General features: G+C 35.8%; 1 long non-coding RNA gene across 1 annotated transcript in view; it reads left to right on the top strand.

The window, feature by feature from the left end:
- LOC122730478 overlaps positions 1 to 19,449 on the top strand; it is a 387,036-nt gene that overhangs the window by 287,803 nt on the left and 79,784 nt on the right. Inside the window, exons 3-4 of the long non-coding RNA XR_006353510.1 lie at positions 691 to 789; positions 2,087 to 2,439. This is a non-coding gene — a long non-coding RNA (uncharacterized LOC122730478). The remainder of the gene's footprint in view (positions 1 to 690; positions 790 to 2,086; positions 2,440 to 19,449) is intronic.

Raw genomic sequence — 19,449 nt, forward strand, 5'->3', positions numbered from 1 at the left:
CCAAGAATGCTTCAAGAGGCTTTTAAAAGGATTCTTTAAATAATTGATAGTTACAAATGAACACTCTTGCCCAGAGTTTCCAAAGTGATCAAAGTTGTTTTAATTTGCCATTGGTCAGAGCTGAGGAAAAATGATGTCACATACTATATCATCAATAACCAAGAATTTCAGGGCCTTCATCTCAAACTAAATCACTTTTAGTAAATTCCTATTTTAGTAGCACTTAGCCACTAGGATCATACACTAGCCAGTGGGGCATTATTTATAATGAGATTTGAGGAAAATTAAGTGGCATTGTTTTGGGGTTTCTTGATTTTCCTTTTTTGGGTCATTTAAAAAATTGTCAGATCCAAAAAAAAAACCTCCACAAAACCCAAAATAATTCCTCTTTGGTTTTAAGTAGGAATATTTTATGCCTTATGGTCTATTTGTAATATATCATTAAAATAAAAATTACCTTACATAAAAGCCCAACTACTTATGCCTCATCAAGGCACTAAGGGGTGACCCTGGAATTGAGGTATGTTCTGCTTATACACCAGGAGATTGTATAGCTCATTCCAATATGGGATGTTTTTCAAATATGTGTCCACCAAATGCTACCTTAAACAGCATTAATAAAGACATACTGTCTAGATAAAAGGAAATGATGTGTCCACAACATTCTTCTTTGGTTCCAACCACCTCTAGTGTGCAGCATCCTGAAGTGAGTAGTTGGGATATAAGAAGACCGGCACTTGATTGAACTGGAGAAGAGTCTACAGGCCAAGCTATGGCAGCTATCTTCAGGTATTTGAATGGCTGCCTCATGATAGTGGAATTTCACTATTTCTCCCTGATTCCAGTGGGCAGAACTAGAATTAATGACTGGAAGGTTCAGATAGGCATATTTAGGTGTCTGAGGGAAGGGAGCAAGCATTTGTTAAGTATCTACTATGTACTAAGCACTGTGTTAAGTGCTTTACAAATATTATCTCATATGACTTTCACAACAACTCTGTGGGTTGATGCTGTTATTATATCCATTTCACATTTAGGAAACTGAGGAAGAAAGAGCTTAAATTACTTGCCAAGGGTCACATAGCTAGTAAGTGGGATTTTTTGTTTGTTTGTTTTTTTGTTTTTGGTGAGGCAATTGGGGTTAAGTGACTTGCCCAGGGTCACACAGCTAGTAAGTGTCAAGTGTCTGAGGTCCAGATTTGAACTCAAGTCCTCCTGACTCCAGGGCCAGTGCTCTATCCACTGTGCCGCCTAGCTGCCCCTCTAGTAAGTGTTTAAACCCTGATCCGAATTCAAGTTTTCCTGACAGTAGGCACAGCGTTTTGTATTCTTCACCTGGTTTCTTCTAGGATTATACTGAATCCCTTCCACAGCTATATTCTGTGACTCTAAATTTGACTAATATGAAATCATTTGCTTAGGTCAAAAGACATTTTGGTTTTTAAGACACACATATGTAAAAACAGAGGGTCACACTTAAGTTACTGCCAACTACCATTTGACAAGATTTCATTTTCACACCCATCATTGGCCTCACTATCATTTAATTTTTTCTATTAATACTAATAGATCATTTTATTTACCCATTGATAATTTACAAAACATTATCTTCCTATCAAATATTTGAAACATATATTACATTATGTGTGAATATTGTCAAAAGAGCAACAGATTTGGAGTTGAAAGATCTGAGTTCAAATCTTGGCTCTCCTAATTACTAATTATGAGTATGGGCAAGTCAATTCATCTCCCTAGTTCTATGTCCTTATTTTTTATATGGGAAGAAAGGGTAGGGGAAGTGATTTTCACATATTTTTCTAAGGTGTCTGGTAGTTCTAAGACCCATGATTGGGTAGCAGTTTGACTTTACTTGTGCAAAGATGGATCTGTCATGCAGTCCATTAAAATGAGACCAAAATATTCATAAACACAACACTTAGACCTTTAAAGCCTAAGTCTGTATTTCCAAAATGTTATATATTTGTATATATTAAAAATAATGCTCACATTTCTCAATTATAATAGGCGGTATGGTAGACACTTGTTCCTAACCTTATGAGTATGTATATTCCTTTCACCTGTGCAGATGGTGGCCTTTCCAAACCTTTGTAAGCAGAACCTGATAAATTCATCAGAGGGTCATAGCTTCAGTTATTTCTCCAGATGTTGGCTGTGACTAAGTCGAACAGTCTTTATGCCAAGTCTTCAATCAAGAAATGATTCCTCTTTTTCTGAAGAACTATCTTATAGTATCAAATGAATACTTTTTTCCCTCTCCCCACTCCCATCTCTGCCCCTTTGTGAGTATCCTAGCAAAAGGATGACTGCTGGATTTTCACTGGAGTGGACTTAGTTGTTTGACTATTTTTTTAGGAGCAGCTCTAGGACCTAACTTTCTAAAATACGGAGGACATGGGGTGCAGAGGATAGAACCATCAGGTAAGTTCAAATAGTAGAATTCTGAGCCAAGTGGTCTTAGAAACGGATTAGAAAATCTAAGGACATTACCCTATTATCAAGATATAGGTTGGGTACAAGGAGGTACCTGATCAAAATCTACTGGAGAAGACAAAATGCAAACATATATGTACAAATAGAAAATAATTGAGAGAGAACGTGCTCGAATTAAGGGGAGTTACAAAAGGTTTGCTGTAAAGGATAGAATTATAGTTAAGACCTCAAGGAAATCAGTTAAGCCAGTAGATGGAAGTAGGGGGAGCATTCCAGGCTCCAGAGGACAGCCAGAGAAAATAACCAGAGCTGATAGAGAACATGTTTATTCATGTAACAGTAAGCAAGGGGGGCAGTTTCACTGGATCAAAGATTATGTGACATGGGGAGTGACATAGACCTGTATTTTAGTAAAATAAGTTTGGTGGCTGAATAAAGGATGGATTAGAATGGAGAGAAACCTGAGGCAGACAGATCCACCAACAGGCTATTGCAATAGTTAACTCCAAGTGATAAGGGCCTGAATCAGGTGCTGACAGTGTCAAAGGAGAGAAACAGATATATTCAAGAGATATTGCAAAGGTGAAATTGACAGATTTTGACAATAGTTTGGTGTATGTGGGGAAAAGGGTCAAGGGATAGGAATAGAGGATGGCACTTAGGTAGGTTGCAAACTTGAGGAATTAGGAAAGGTGTGGTTACCTCTAAATACTATGGAATATAGCAGTTGAGGAAACTTAAGGGGAAAAGATAATGAGTTCAGTATTGGGAATGTTGAGTGTAAGACATCTAATAAACATCCAGTTCAATGTCTAGAAGGCATTTGTAGATATCAAATTGGAGGTTAGCAGAGAATTTAGGGCAGGATATATAGATTTGAGTATCATTAGTATAGATGGCAATTAAATCCATGGTAGCTCATGAGATCACCAAGTGAAGTAATATTAGAGGAAGATAAGAGGACCCAGGACCTAACCCTATAGGAGAGCTATGATTACAGGGTAAAATCTGGATGAGGATCCAACAAAGGAAACTGAGAAGGAACATGGAGATAGGTAAGGAATATTGAGATAGGTAGGAGAAGAATGTATAACAATCATATTCTCATCCATTTGAAAGATCAATGTCATGGTCAACTCCACTGAGAAGAAACTGACAGTATTGTGGCCAGACCACATAACAATGCTTTGTATTACTAACCACCTTGTAGTAAAATGGTAAGTGGGAGGGGGCACAGATTTTGGCACAGAAGCCTATTCTTTGTTGAAATGTGGGAAACTAGTAGACTAGCTAATGAGCAGTGGAGAGGACTTGGTTGAACCCATCACTGGCCTCAGCAGTAGAGGCCTTGTATCATATAGTAGATATGGGACTAGCCAGGAAGATTTGGATTCAAGTCCTGCCTTTGGCACATAACCTACTGGTTATGTGATCCTATGCAAAAGATTTAACCTATTGGAAACAGTTTTGTTTTTTTTATCTGCAAAATAACAATTATTACAGCCCCTGAATTTTGAGGCTCAATCAAACAACCAATAAGTAGTTATTAAGTTTTGATTATATGTTCAGAGTATACAAGGGCAAAGAATGAAACAATCCATACTTTCAAGGAGTTTACATTCCAAGAGGGGAGACTATATATTTATGTCTATATGTATATCATCTATATTTATATATAGATATGCAAATATATATATATATATATATAACATAAGTATCGTATTAATAAATACATACATATGTATAAACACAAAGGTAGTTTTAGAGGCCATTAGCAATTACAGGAAACTAGAAAGGCTTCATGTAGAAAGTGATACCTTAGCTACAATTTAGAAGAAGAAAATGACTCTATGAGGTAGAAAGGAGGGATAGCATTCCAAACATGCGAGATATCTTGAATGAAATCATACTAATAAAGTACTTTGCAGCCATTAATGGATGATATATATATATATATATATGTACATGCATATACATATGTTTGTCTGTATATGCATATATACATGTAGGGTGTTTGGGGTTTTTCTTTGGTGAGGCAATTGGGGTTAAGTGACTTGCCCAGGGTCACACAGCTAGTAACTGTCAAGTGTCTGAGGCCAAATTTGAACTCAGGTCCTGACTCCAGGGCCAGTGTTCTACCCACTGTGCCACCTAGCTACCCCTTACACATATAGTTTTTAACAAATATAGTTAAGTATTATATATGTAGTTTAGCTAATATATTACATAATATATAAGTATAATATAGAATATGCAGTATTAGCATCTTATATATAATAATTATAACATAATATATAGTATATAGCTAACCAGTGTATATATAGTATAGCTGATATATAATATTATATATAACATATGTTATACTATATGTAGTATATAGGTACTAACTAGTATAAACACATGTACACACTTCTATTCAAATTATTAGCAAGCCTTCCCAGTCTGGAATGCACTGGCAGATGGTGGGATAGAGATAGAATTCCCTTAGTGACTGGCATATCTTCTGATTGTCCCATATTTATTGAGAGGTGCCAAAATGTTCCTGGAATTTGAAGTGGCATCTAGGGAAGGTGCATGGCAAAGTATGTTACCATGAGAAAGCTGCTATTTAATTATACATTTGTTTGTTCTTTTGTTCGTTCATTTGTTCATTCATTCATTTCTTAGACTTTTTAGAGAGTGATGGTTTCTGTGTCCACTTATTAAGCTCCCCTGAACCTGTACTAGAAAGCTGAGTAAAGTAACTCCCCTAGGATTCAGGGTGGTGCTATAGGAGCAGGGCTGATAGTATCTTTACAGGCTTGTTTGAGAAAAGCCCTTCACTTATACTCACATGCCCAAGAACAAGAAAGGCAGAAGTTTCCCCTCATTGTAGCTACTTGCGTCTCCGTTTTCTTTCCTCTGATTTGTGTTTCATGAGCACCATGGCTCCAGGTACCAATTTTCACTAGCTGTAATATCTTTTGAATGAGTGTCAAAAGGACAATGTTCTTTTGTCCAGAGTCATTGACGGATCAAAGCTATCTCCCATTTCTCCTCAGAGAGATATAATTGGGGGTTATCCCTGAACCCCTAGAAAGATTAAGTTTGCTCTTATGCCTTCTAAAAAACATTGGGTTATTCCAGGCCCTTACCTCAGAGTCCCCAAGGGAAATCCTACTGAAGAAAACATTACTGCTCATTCAGTCCTCATTTCCACTAACTTATTGCAATATCTGTCCTTCCTGTCTCTAAGAATGAACTGTGGCCACCCTTAGTGATAGTTCCAGTGGAGAATAGCCAGGTAGTAGTGGATGAGCTAATACATACACCCTAAAAGGAACAGCTTTGGACTCTTAAGCTAGGCTATATAACTCCTAGCTCTGGAAGAGGATAAACTACAAATAAATTCTGTATACATTCACCTACACCCAACTTCCACATTCAAGCAATATCAGTTTGGCAGCTGTGTGGAGAGTGGATTAGAAAGAAGATAACCTGAATTCAATAAGACCAATTGAAAGACTATTTTTAAAGTTATATTTTGTTTCAATCTGCAAAAATCTTTCTTATTGTACTCACTTCTCCAACCCAACCCCAACTGAGAAGAGAAAACTATATAAACATATATTGTCAATTGAAACAATTATCCTTGTTTATGGGGGAAAGTTTTCTTTAAACTTTATTCTTTTCCCTTCACCCCTCTAGTATATTCTTTTATATTACCATTCTTAAGAACATCAAGACATAATAATACAATGACTCACAGGCCTTTTCCCCCAATTTTTCTCCCTCTGTGCCACCTGTTTGGATAGATCAGATCAGACAGGTCTAAGTGCTCAACAGGTGGGTTGATGTATGCCAAAGACATATTGGGGCAACCGATAATGATTAAATATGTGAGTCAACCTCTTGAGTATGCATTGTTGATACACATGGTGAAGAGGTTCCAGGTGGATATATAGAAAGAGAAATCAGCACTGGACAAAAATGCTACTAAATTCCTCTTCAGGAAAGGATCATTGAGGCCAAATGGTACTTCCACTCACCCATACCCCATTATGGAGACTTGGAGGAGGGAAAGAGTAAAACTCAGTGATATCTTCCAAAGAGGTGTGGAAGCCTAGAAACAGGTCAAAGATGACTAAGGGGAATGTTGTAATAGAAGAATATGGCTATTTTAATCCCATCATTGGATTAGATGGGCATATTAGTGCAGAAGATAACAAACAGACAAATGAGGAATTACTTTTTTGCACACTGAGTCATAGTGAAATATCTGAGGGATAGGAAGGTGGAGTTAAGTCTGCAGGCTGTCCTAGATTCAGAATAACCTAATTCATTCCCCACTCACCTTTATTGTAATGGATAGAAATTTCAGAGGCAAATTTAGGCCTTATCTAAGCAAAATAACCCAGCTTATGCCATGTCTGATAGAATTTGTCTAATTTTGTAGCTTTCTTCCTGAAAAAAAGGAGGTATGCTTCCTTGTCAGTTTTTAGAAATCAAAGTTGGTCACTGCATTGATTTAGAATTCTTACATTGACACTAGTGTATTCTTTTTTTTTTTTTAGTGAGGCAATTGGGGTTAAGTGACTTGCCCAGGGTCACACAGCCAGCAACTGTCAAGTGTCTGAGGCCAGACCCGAACTCAGGCACTCCCGACTCCGGTGCGCCACCCAAATGCCCCCTGACTAGTGAATTCTAATACTTAGAAATATCAAAAAGGGGAATGGGATGCTTGGGAGGTAGTTACTTACACAGTTGACAAGAGTCCTATAGGCAAAGGATGGATTACAGTCTGTTTTATATCCATGTCTCTATCTATGTATCTATCTGTGTTTATATCTATATCGCTATGTAACTGTATATATGTCTATATGTATATATCTCTCTATATCCATCTATCTTTCCAACTATCTATCCAACTATCTATCTATCTATCTATCTATCTATCTATCTATCTATCTATCTATCTATCTATCTATCTATCTCTATCTACTAGAGGGCATTTTCACGTAGCAATGGAATAAACTAGTTGGCCACTGATGTCTCTCCTAGCTCTGCAATCCTGTGACTCACTTTGCACAAAGCTTCCCACATCTTTCTTCAATAAAGAGAAGAATAAACTATCCTCCTCTATCTTTCTTTATCTGCAAAGCTGCATAAAGAACAAATATTGATACTCATTGATGGGGGAGATTGTAGATTAGACACTGCTTTCCACCCAATTTCTCTCTTGCATTGAATCAAAAATATTAATTGAATACCTATGTGTTCTAAAAGCCTTGACTAGATGTTACAAAGAAGACTTTTATTTTTATCATGCTTGGATATTGCTTCAAAGATTACCTACTCAGGGTTTAAGACTTTGCTTTGAGAATCTTCAGTTGACATGATTTTAAGACAATAAAATCATTGATTTGTGAAATGAAGTGGATTCTGAACAGTCTGTTCCTTTCATTGAGCAAGAACTGAATTTGAGGCAATACTAGATCTGATTATCTTGGAAAATGTTTTTCCAACTCAGATTTAATCATTGGATAATCTAACTGGTAAGATATAAGTTATGCTGATTTTCTAGGAGATAGATGACTATAGAAAGCAACATCATGTAATGAAAAAATGGTAAAAGGTAGTTTTTCTTTGGCAATCAAGAAATAATATATTTTATTATTATTTGTGAAAGGATTATGAACGTTTTAGCCTTTAAGCTTGCACAAATGACATATAGTCATTATATACCCTTAGGTCACTCAATACCCTTAGCTTTTTATTCTTTTTCTTTTTAGTGGCTTCAAGAAGCTATAGCATGCACAACAGCTACAGCCTAATAAATTCTCTCAGAATATGGTCTAAACCAGATTGAGGGTAACTGAAAGGCTCCAAAGCAATGAGGCAAGTTGATGTCTATCCAGAACATGTGAAGACTTCCCCTAGTAAAATGGCCTGATAAGAACAATTTGTTCCAATGACCATGAAGACAGCTGAAACAGGTGCTAGTGGAATAATTAGAGCTTGGTCAAGCATTGAAATGCCAAGGTCGGGGGCAGCTAGGTGGTGCAGTGGATAAAGTATTGGTCTTGGATTCAGGAGGACCTGAGTTCAAATCCAGCTTCAGACACTTGACACTTACTAGCTGTGTGACCCTGGGCAAGTCACTTCACCCTCATTGCCCCGCAAAAAAAAAAAAAAAAGGAAAGAAAATGCCAAGGTCAACCAAAGCATCCTAGGCCATTGACATTCTGAGTTCTGTCATGCCACTGGACTTTGATGACAGTGAAAGGCTGAGTGAGACTGAGGACTTTGTGCAACTCTGCCTCACTTAAACCTAATTCATATTCAAGTCAAGACATCACCCAGTGATGTGATTGATCCTCTTCAAAAACAAACAAACAAAAAACTCAAATATTCAAAAACAAACAAAACAACTTCAATATGTTCTCCTTTAGGCCATTCTTAAACAAAGAAGGAAAAGTGATGGGTTTCAATTCAGTTGAACAGACACTTGCCTAAGTACATATAATGTGCAAGGCCCTATAAGCTTAGGCACTGGGGAAAAGAAAATAGAGACACAGTTCCTGCCATGAAGGAGAAGCCCACATTTTGATAGGGGGATAAATTATATGCTCACAAAAGTAAATGCAAAATTTATGCAAAGTAAAGAGCTGGTGATGGTATAGATAACTGACTACAGAGGAGAAGATCAAAAAAGACCTCATGTAAGAAATGGACCTGACCTGAGCATTGAAAGGATATGTATCACTGAGGTAGAGGTGAACAAGGGTAACATTTCAAGGATATGGAATGGAGGGGCAGCTAAGTGGCACAGTGGATAGAACATTGGCCCTGGAGTCAGGAGAGCCTGAGTTTAAATCCAGCCTCATACATTTGGGTCACACAGCTAGTCCCTGTCAAATGTATCAGGGATATTGAATAGCCTGTACAAAGGCATGAAGGTAGGAAATGATGTTGTGCACAGGGAACAACAATTAGAACTTTTGTCTCAAATGTATGAAAGGGAATAATATGAAGTCAATCTGCAAAGGTACCCAAGAATTGCATTGCAGAATGACCTTGAAATGAGTTTATATTTTACCCCAAATGAGTCATTGAAATATTTTGAGTGGGATGGGAGCAACATGATTATTGAACTATTACTCAACCTTATTTTTTCCAAGTGATGTCACTCATTTCTTTTGATTCTTCATCGTTCCTTTCTCTCTTCCTTGGACATGTCTTTAATATTTGGGGGAAATCTCTGATTCCATTTATGTAAGTCAATACAGATTACAACCCATTCAAGCCTTAATATCCTGTTTTAATTCTTGTCTACATCCTGCCATAAATCTTTAATAGGAGTTCTCCAATATGATGGAGGCTTTACTTTAGATTGTTTAATATTCTCTGATTACCATCTTATTCATGACTCTGACTACAAAACTAGACCATCTTTGTTCTGATCACAAGTTTCCTGGAGGCTGTCTTTTCTGTTGTTTCTAATGCACCTAATAACTAGTAGGTAATATGATTTTCTTTTTTAGGGTCTATTTCCTTTTTAAGACTTTATTGTGTAGGACAACTGAGATGTTGATTGTTATTTTGCTTTTTATTTCTACATATATGATCACAAATCCCATTTTCTCTTTTGAAGAAAGGGGCAATGAATATGAGATGGGCTCCCCATTTCAGAAAGTGAGGGGAGTTTATTAATAGTTTTATGAGTATTTCACAGATGGCTTGGTTAGAATCTCATTTCTGTTATTTATTGTATGACCATAGTGAAATGGACACTATTTGCAATTACCAGATTTGGATTCAAGTCTCATTTGTACAACTAACTGACCACCTGTGTGCCCATTGGACTTTTTGTTCTGTAAAGACCCTACCTCAAACCCAGAATACTATGAGGGACTATAGTAATGGTACAAGTGTGAAATCCTGTGTCCCTACTCCACATTGACATGACTATCTCTCCTCCCACCCTGAATTATATGCAATTTATGCTTTTTTTTCTTCTATCACTTTACTTTCCAGAAAACTAACCATGCAGTGATGCTTTACTCCATATGAGGTAGTTTCCTCAGTTGAGAGATTGCTTAGAATAATCTCAACCATCATTAACTAGGGAATGAGTCCACTTATCTAGATCTTGCTTTATTGCAATGCTTTGATCTGATATTCAGATACTGTCATATGAATTCAAATTGCTTCACTTTGTCCCCCATTTTGGCTCAGACAATATAACTTCATCATGAAAAAAAAACTCACATTATAGAAATAAAATTCTCAATATGTAGGGATTTAAAAAAAAATTGTAGTACATTGATAATCAAGGAACCAGCCAGGTGTTGATACGGAAAGGTTTTGCTCTTTGCGCCCTTCCATTTTCATGTTCTATGACCATGATAGGAGTGACTGAAATAATTAGGTCCCTCTAAGGTAGCTCAAACTGCCTCAAAGTAAGGGAAATATATACTAACTGAGTTGGAAAGAAGTAAACACTTTGGCATTCCTGTGGGGAAAACTTAGAAAAGATGCTTCCTACAAAGTCCCAATAACTCTATTTTTAAAAAAAAATAGGGGGGCCGCTAAGTGGCACAGTGGATAGAGCACTGGCTCTGGATTCAGGAGTACCTGAGTTCAAATCCAGCCTCAGACACTTAATACTTACTAGCTGTGTGACCCTGGGCAAGTCACTTAACCCCAATTGCCTCACTTAAAAAAATAGGAAACTTTTATTATGCACATACATTAAAAACAAAACTTTAATAAACATTTTATTTGAAGTTTTGGGTTCCAAATTTTATCACTGCCTCCCCTCCTTCCCTACCACATCCCTGAATCAGTAAGCAATCAGATATAGTTTATACATGTGCAATTACGTAAAATAGCATATTACTCATTTTGTATAAGAAAATTCAAATAAAAAGAAAACAATGAAAGAAAGTGAAAAATAGCCACTTCAGTCTGTGTTCAATCAATATCAGTTCTTTCTTTGGAGGTGGATAGTATGCTTCATCATTTATTCTTTGGGATTATCTTGGATACTTTTATTTCTTGATATTCTTTTTTTCCCCAGGGCAATGAGGGTTAAGTGACTTGCCCAGGGTTGCACAGCTACTGTCAAATGTTTGATGTTGGATTTGAACTCAAGTCCTCCTGAATCCAGGGCTGGTGCTTTATCCACTGAGCCACCAGCTGCCTGGATCATTGTATTTCTGAGAATAGTTAAGTCATTCACAGTTCTTCACCAAACAGTATTGACACTGTGTAAAATTTTCTTCTGGTTTTGCTCACTGCGCATCTGTATATTTAAGTCCTTCCTGGCCTTTCTGAAATCATCATCCTTGTCATTTTTGTAGCAAAACAATATACCATAGTTTGTTTAGCCATACTCCAATTAATAGGCATCCCTTGGATTTCCTGATTAGCCACCACAAAAACCAAAAACTAAAAAAACAAAAAAACAAAAAACACCAAAACCAAAACCAAACTGCTGTTAAGGATGGTTTTTTTGTATAAATAAATCTTTTTTTTCTTTTTTTTTGGAGGATATTTTTTAAAAATTGGAATTTTATTAGCATTGATCTGATCCATATTACTCAGCTCCTTGACAGCATAATTCTGACATGATTCTGAGCTCCCATGGATCAAAACCCAGAAGTCAGAATTTGTAATCATATCCAACTAATTATATGCAATGGTTAGGAAAGGGTGGTTCATCTGACTATATAATAGGACCTTCTTGGGAACAGCAAGAATTTAGTAACCTAAAGGTTTATATTCATAAGCTAAGAAGTGAAAATGGTATTGAAAATTAGAACTGAAGTTCTCAAAAAAGAGAGAGTGTGGGGAGATGGAAACTATTTTCATTTTCTATTTTTGTGTCTGAAACTTGCATGTAGTTAAAAAAACATATTTGCATGAATAGCACCACCAGAAAGCTACTGATATTCTTATCTGAATCAGATATGCATTCCACATCTAATATTTACATTGCAATTCCATTATTATTGTGGAGGTTTACATTATTCGTTTTAAAGGTCATTGCATATGTGGAAGCTAAAGTTTTTATAGACTCCATTCTGTATTATTGAACTCACTTCTGCAAAGAAAGAAGAGAAACAGGGTAACACTAGTGGGAATAGAAAGACTTTTCACTGCAAATACTCCATGTGACCTAAGATTGAACCCGGTTCCAGACTTTGGTATAATGGCTAATTTTCTTTATGCGATCACTTTGTCTTCTCTGGTGGTTAGGTTGGGGGAAGATTATCAAATGAAATGCTTATTCGTTAGTTATTTATAGAATGAAATTTGGTTCCAACAAATCAGTGAAAATTGAACAGTACAAATCTCTTATCAACAAAGAATTTGTAATCCAGTTGAGAAGGTAAGATAAATATTAAGGGAATAAATACCATTTTCATAAGAGGTAGCCCATTACAGTTTACAATTCACTTCTAGCCATGTCACTACCTTACTTAAAGGTCTAGTGGTTCACTATTATCTCTAAGATAAAATACAAACTGCTTTGTTTGGCATTTAAATTTCCTCATAATCTACTTCTAGGCTATCTTTCAAAGCTTATTTCCTAGAACTCCCTTTCATATATTCTACATTCTAGCCAAAATGATCTATTTGCTATTTCTTCTATGTGATACTCAATATCTAGGCCTGTTCAGTGCTCTCTCTCCTTACATTCAGCTTTTGGTGGATAGCTTCCTTCAATGGTTATTCAAAGTGACATTTTCATGTATCCTTTTCTGTTCTACCCAGGTAATTGTGCTATTTCTTCCCCTTGAAGAATGCCATTGTTTTTACTTTAGATATATTTTATATGTATCTATGAGGGTATTATACTCCCTCAATAAAATGTAAACCTGTTGAAGATAGGAACTATTTCTTCTTTCAGGTCTCAGGGCCTTACATAATATCCAGCACTTAAGATATAATAAGTGCTTGTTGAATTTAACTGATGAATTATACAAGTCATAATTATAGTCTGAGTTTGGGAAAATGGAAGATTGGTTCACAGGGGGGAGGGAGAGAGAAAGAGGAACAGGGACAGGGATGGGGAAAGAGGGAGAGGGAGAGGGACAGAGAGAGAGCGAAAGAGACAGAGAGAGACAGAGAGACACACAGAGAGAGAACTGGATCTTGAAGCTAGTGTTGAGTCAAGTAGGCAGAAAGAAAGTTGGGAGGGGAGTAGTTAACTTGAGCTGAAAATTCAGGAAAGAAATTGGTTAGAGAAAATAATAGTTAGCTAGCTGTGTTGTAGCCAAATTGTGAAGGAACTTGAATTCAAGGTAAAGAATATTTTACTTTATTTTATAGGCAATAGGGAGCAGCCCTGAATGTTTTTTGGCAGACAACAGGTATAATTAAAGCATTGTTATGAGAAGTTATCTTGCAAACAAAAAGTATAATTTAGGTGGGATTGATAGCACATGACTATAATCCATGGGTGTGCTTTTAGATATTTAATTACTGGCTTTCTAAAAACAAAATGTACACATGACACACCTTTATTTTTTTTCTTAAGTCTGGGCAATCAGGAAAACTACCAAACAAGCTTGTTTTATAGAGTTTGTCAATTTCTGAGGTATAAATGTTCACACTAAATATTTAATAACTAGCTCCCATGAGCTGACTTGAGCTGTCTCTACCACATGCTGTAGTGTAATCCTTGCTACTATGGAATTGGAAGCTGCTGGGATTGCTTGAGTTTGGGAGTTCTGAACTTTGGTAGATAAAAGCTGATTAGGTGTCCACACTAAAGCTAATCCCAATATGGTGAGCCTTCAGGAATGGGAGGATGAGGAGTGACCATACTGCCTAAGGAAGAATAAGCTTGCTCAATTTTGAAAATGAAATTAGTCTAACTCTTATATAGATTAATATTTGGCATTGAGTCTATGAATGGCTGTTGCACTTCCAATTTGGATGATTGAGGGAGACCTGGTTTAAAAAAAATGCCATCTGGATCAGAAAGGGGTTGACTGGAAGCAGGAAGAATAATTATGTTAGCATAGTAAATGTTGGTGATGGGAAAGAAGGGGACGATATGAGAAAGGTTTCAAAGGAAGACTATAGGGCCAAGGGACTGAGCAGGGTGGAGGGTGACTTCAAAATATTCAATTTGGATTGTTAGAATAATTGTATACATCCCAAACCTCATGCTCTCATTTTTGGATGAAATTTTCCTACATGGATGATCTGTAGAGATGGAGAGTTGACTCTTTTGCTTGTTAAGAGCAATACTTTCCTATCTGTCCCTTGGATTTCATCCACTAATATGATCTTATTCATCTATCTTTGACATTCTTTGTCTTATCTTCAATTTCTACACACCCACTTGTTTTTTTTTCCAATGTGAACAAACATGTTTGGGTTTACCTGATCCTTGACAAATCCTTCCCACACCCCCCTATACTCCAATGATATCTTTCTTACATTTCTGCCAAACTTCTACAGAAATGTCTATATTCTCAATTTCTCCTTTCTCCACATGTTTCAATCTCATTTTCTACTTTCTCATCACTTCTCAATCTCTTATACTCTCATAGGTTTGATTCTATCACTGGATTGAAATTGTTCTCTATAATCATTTAATCAACAAAAATTGAAAAATAAAAATACATTGAAATTGCTACCATAAAAAGTGCAGACCATTTTGTTTTCTTGTTGATGTCTATAAAACTTTCTGGTTCCCATCCTTCTTTATCTTTTTTTTTATTTGCAACTTTTGATACTTTATATCACATTATATCCTTTTAATTGTGTCTTGGTATCCCTGGGACCTAGCATAGTACCTTGCATATAATTTACTCTAATTAATTTTCTGTTTCATTGAATTTAATTGGAAATAATTCTGATATTTTATCTGGAAGTCACTTTTAAATTTTCACATTTCTTTAAACCCCATAGGAATGGAGTAGTAGCAGAAAGATAAGAAGAGCAGCTAGGTAATAGAATAGATAGAATGCTGCGTCTGGAGTCAGAAAGACTTAAGCAAAAAGCCAGCCTCATATACTTATTCATTGTGTGATTTGGGGTAAGTCACAAACTCTTTAGACCTCAGTTTTGTCAACTGTGAAGTAGGATGATAAGATAATATGCCCGACAAAATCATTGTGAGGATTAAATGAAATCATATTTATAAAGCACTTAGCACAGTGTCTGGCATATAGTAGCTTCTTCTTCCTTCCCCACATCCCCCCAAATACATTTGGTGGTATTTAAAGTACCATTGTTGTCATTTTGTTGATTTTCTAAAAATGCAAGGAAAAAAGGATAATGAGTTAGTCAAATCAACCCTTTAACTTTAATCTATTTTTCTGTACTTTATTTTTTAAACCATAATCCACCTTGGAACAAGAGAATAGAATAGATGATCTAAGACCTATGCCAAATGTAAGATACTAAGATTTAATAAGATGCTGAATTAAAATTTTAAGAACCAAAGATATTTAAAAAATGAATAGGATAGTTGTAAAAGGAGACACAGATTGAATATGGAATTAGATAATATCTTGACAGGACCCCATCATCTGAATAATCTTTGACCAAATATTTTTAGAAAAAGTAGAATTCTAAAAGAATAATTTCCACTTCAGTGTTTTCCAAAAATATACAATCTAATTAGATAGCATTAAGGGAACAAATAACAAGAAGAAGAAGAAGAAGAAGAAGAAGAAGAAGAAGAAGAAGAAGAAGAAGAAGAAGAAGAAGAAGAAGAAGAAGAAGAAGAAGAAGAAGAAGAAGAAGAAGAAGAAGAAGAAGAAGGAGGAGGAGGAGGAGGAGGAGGAGGAGGAGGAGGAGGAGGAGGAGGAGGAGGAAGAGGAGGAGGAGGAGAAGAAAAGAAGAAGCTTTATTTATGACTAGAGCTAAGATGGTAGAGTACTAGGAAGAAGTACAGTGAGATTATGGCCACTTTTCAAAACAAAACAAAACAAAATCTTCTAAGCAGTTCTAGGGGAAAAAAGCATCAGACCAAATTCTGGTGGGGAAGTCCAAGAAAATGCCTCAGTGAGTGATTTTGTCCATTCCTGGTCAACATAGGAAGCTAGACAGAGAGATCTATGGACACCATGGATGAAGTCAGGGCAGGATTACTTCAGAACATTACATCTCAGGAAGAGGTTGTACATCAAAACAAAAAAGGGTCCCAGATCTAGGACAGTGAAGGCCCTAAACCTGTGTAGGATGCAGGGACAGGTGCCAATTAGAAACTTTGCCACACTCTACTTATTAGCAGGTCAGAGGTTCAAAGAAGATTGAGAAGGGGACCTGTGTCCCCATAACATGGCTTTCTAGGCTAAAGAATGACTGGCAGGTCCTAGATTATGCACTAAGAAGCCAAATTCAGAGCAAATAGTAGCGATCTGGCTTGGATCCCAGAAATAAATCAGGATTCAAATTCCCACTTTTTAGCCCAGCCTGAAGCTTTTAGATGAATGAGCAGGGCAAGAATACTAGAATAAAGGGAAATTTACAAGTATGTCACTTTGAACCAGGAGAATTTCCCAGAGAGCTGCTCTTGCCTGAGTCTTGCATCAGTCTATGCTTTTCAGACTCACATTCAGATCAGGAATGTGCAGAACTTAAAGAAGTGGGGAGCAGTGATTTGACTTTGCCATGGATCAGACCACTTCGGGAGCAGAGTTTATAGCTGTCTGTAAGAGCCTGAAATAACACAACACTCAATAACCCGATAATTTAACAATGGTATCAGCCTAGACATTCCATCTAGAGGTAAACAGTCTTGTGCTAGGATGAAGTCTGAAGTAAGAAAGTAGACTAGAAGAATTATCAAATAAATAAAAACTGAATCCCACCATAAACAATCTATTATGGTGATACAGATGCTCTAGGCACAAACCCAGAAGAAAAGAATAAGTCTAAAATGTTTAAAGGAAAAATCTCAAAGAAAAACATAATATGGACACAAATTCAGTTAATTTCTGGAAGAGATGAAGCAAGATTTTTTGAAAAAATGAATTAAAAGGGTTTATAAGTTAAGCAAGAAAACGAGTTCAAATAGAAAAGAAATCATAGCTATGAGGGAAAAAATGAAAGAATTGAAGAGGGGATTAGCAGCTTTCCATGAGACACAAAACCTTGTCCAAGCAACAAACTACCTAAAAGTTATAATGTACTAAATAGAAGTTAATGAATCTATGAGATGAAACATTGAAATAGTCAAAAGAGATTGAAAAAGAGAAGTAAATTTAAGGTATCCCATACCCCATACATCTGACCTACAAAAGATATCAGAGATAAAAAAAAATAAAAATCTTTGGACTACTTGAAAGCTATAATCATAAAACAACTTAGACATCATCTTTCAAGATATCACAAAAGAAATCTACCTAGATCTCTTAAAACCAAAAGGCAAAGTTAAAATAGAAAGAATCCATTGATCACTTTGTAAAAGAAACCCCAAAATAATAACTTCCAAGCCCAAATCCAGAGTTTATAGGTTATATATATATATATATATATATATATATATATGTATGTATGTATATATATGTACACATGTATATATACATACACACACACACACACACACACACACACACACACATATATATATATTACAAGCAGTCAGAAAGAAAGAATTCAAGTAGTAAGGAGCCAGAGTCAATATCTCATATTATTTACATTATTTAGCAAGCAGCATTATAAAGGAACAGAGTTGGAATACAATATTCAAAATGTAGGTTTACAATTAAGAATAATTTGCCCAGTAAACCCAAATATAATCCTACAAGGGGAAAATGGTCAATCAATCTAAAAGAGCAAGCAGAGATAGTCAATGTTTTTACTTGATTGCTTTGGTGTTAAGGTTTTGTTTGTTTGTTCGTTTGTTTGTGTTTTCCCAGCTCTCCATGACCCCATTTGGGGTTTTCTTAACAAAGGTATTGGAGTAGTTTGCCATTTCCTTCTCCAATTCATTTTACAGTTTAGGAAACTTAGCAAAACAGGGTTTAGTTACTTGCCCAGGATCACACATCTAGTAAGTGTCCGAAGCCAGATTTAAACTTAGGTCCTCCTGACTCCAGGCCAGAAACTCTAGCCACTGTGCCATCTAGCTGACCTTACTTGACTATGAATGTTTACAATAAAGATTTTGTTTATTTTATTCTCCATTGGAAGGAGGAGGGAGATGGGAAGAATAGAACCCAGATTTTTTTTTTGCTTATTAAAAAATTTAAATAAAATGATTTCTCAATACATTTTGGTATCACAGTCATTCCGCAATGTGCTCTCTACCTTTAGCAAAATACTCCATTATAATAAAGAGAACAATTTAGGCCAAGTTATATGACAGAATGACCACATATGATAATATATCACATATTCTACTTCCATATTTTCCCACATTATTATTTAGAAGAATGAAAAGATTTTTCCTCTATTATCTGGGACAAGGATTCATTTTATATAATCTAAGTCTGAGTGTTATTTTTGTGAACATGAGTATTAGTCTCTTGGATTTGCTTTCTTAGCTCTGAGTCAGTTAATATGTCTTCCAGTTTTTCTTAGACTCTTAGAATTTCTTAAAATTAGTGACCTCGATACCAAATATTTTGTCAAGGAAACTTAATGTCTTAAAAGTTTATTTAAAAAAATAGAAGAATAATTATTAGCAATATCTGGTATGTAGGAGAATGGAGTTAATGTGAAGTTTTGAAACAAGAAGAAATAAAAAAATGATAACTTTCATTGGAAATGCCTCCTCTTCTCTATAGGATAGCTTTTTATTCAGTTGGGGGAAGTTTATTTGGCTATCTTTTGATAGCCAAATATGAATTATTGAGAATAAATTCAATCATATGCAATCAGCCTTTGTTTTTATTGTTTAATTATAATATACTCTCAACACATTTAATCCAATTCTCTCATTAAATCCTTGCAGTGAAAATTTGAATGCCAGTCATGCAGAAAATCTGTGAAGATGACAAATTCTTTTTAATTATCATAAAACATATTAAAAGCACAATTTCA

This window comes from Dromiciops gliroides, chromosome 6, assembly GCF_019393635.1.
Source record: "Dromiciops gliroides isolate mDroGli1 chromosome 6, mDroGli1.pri, whole genome shotgun sequence".
In the NCBI taxonomy this organism is placed as follows: domain Eukaryota; kingdom Metazoa; phylum Chordata; class Mammalia; order Microbiotheria; family Microbiotheriidae; genus Dromiciops; species Dromiciops gliroides.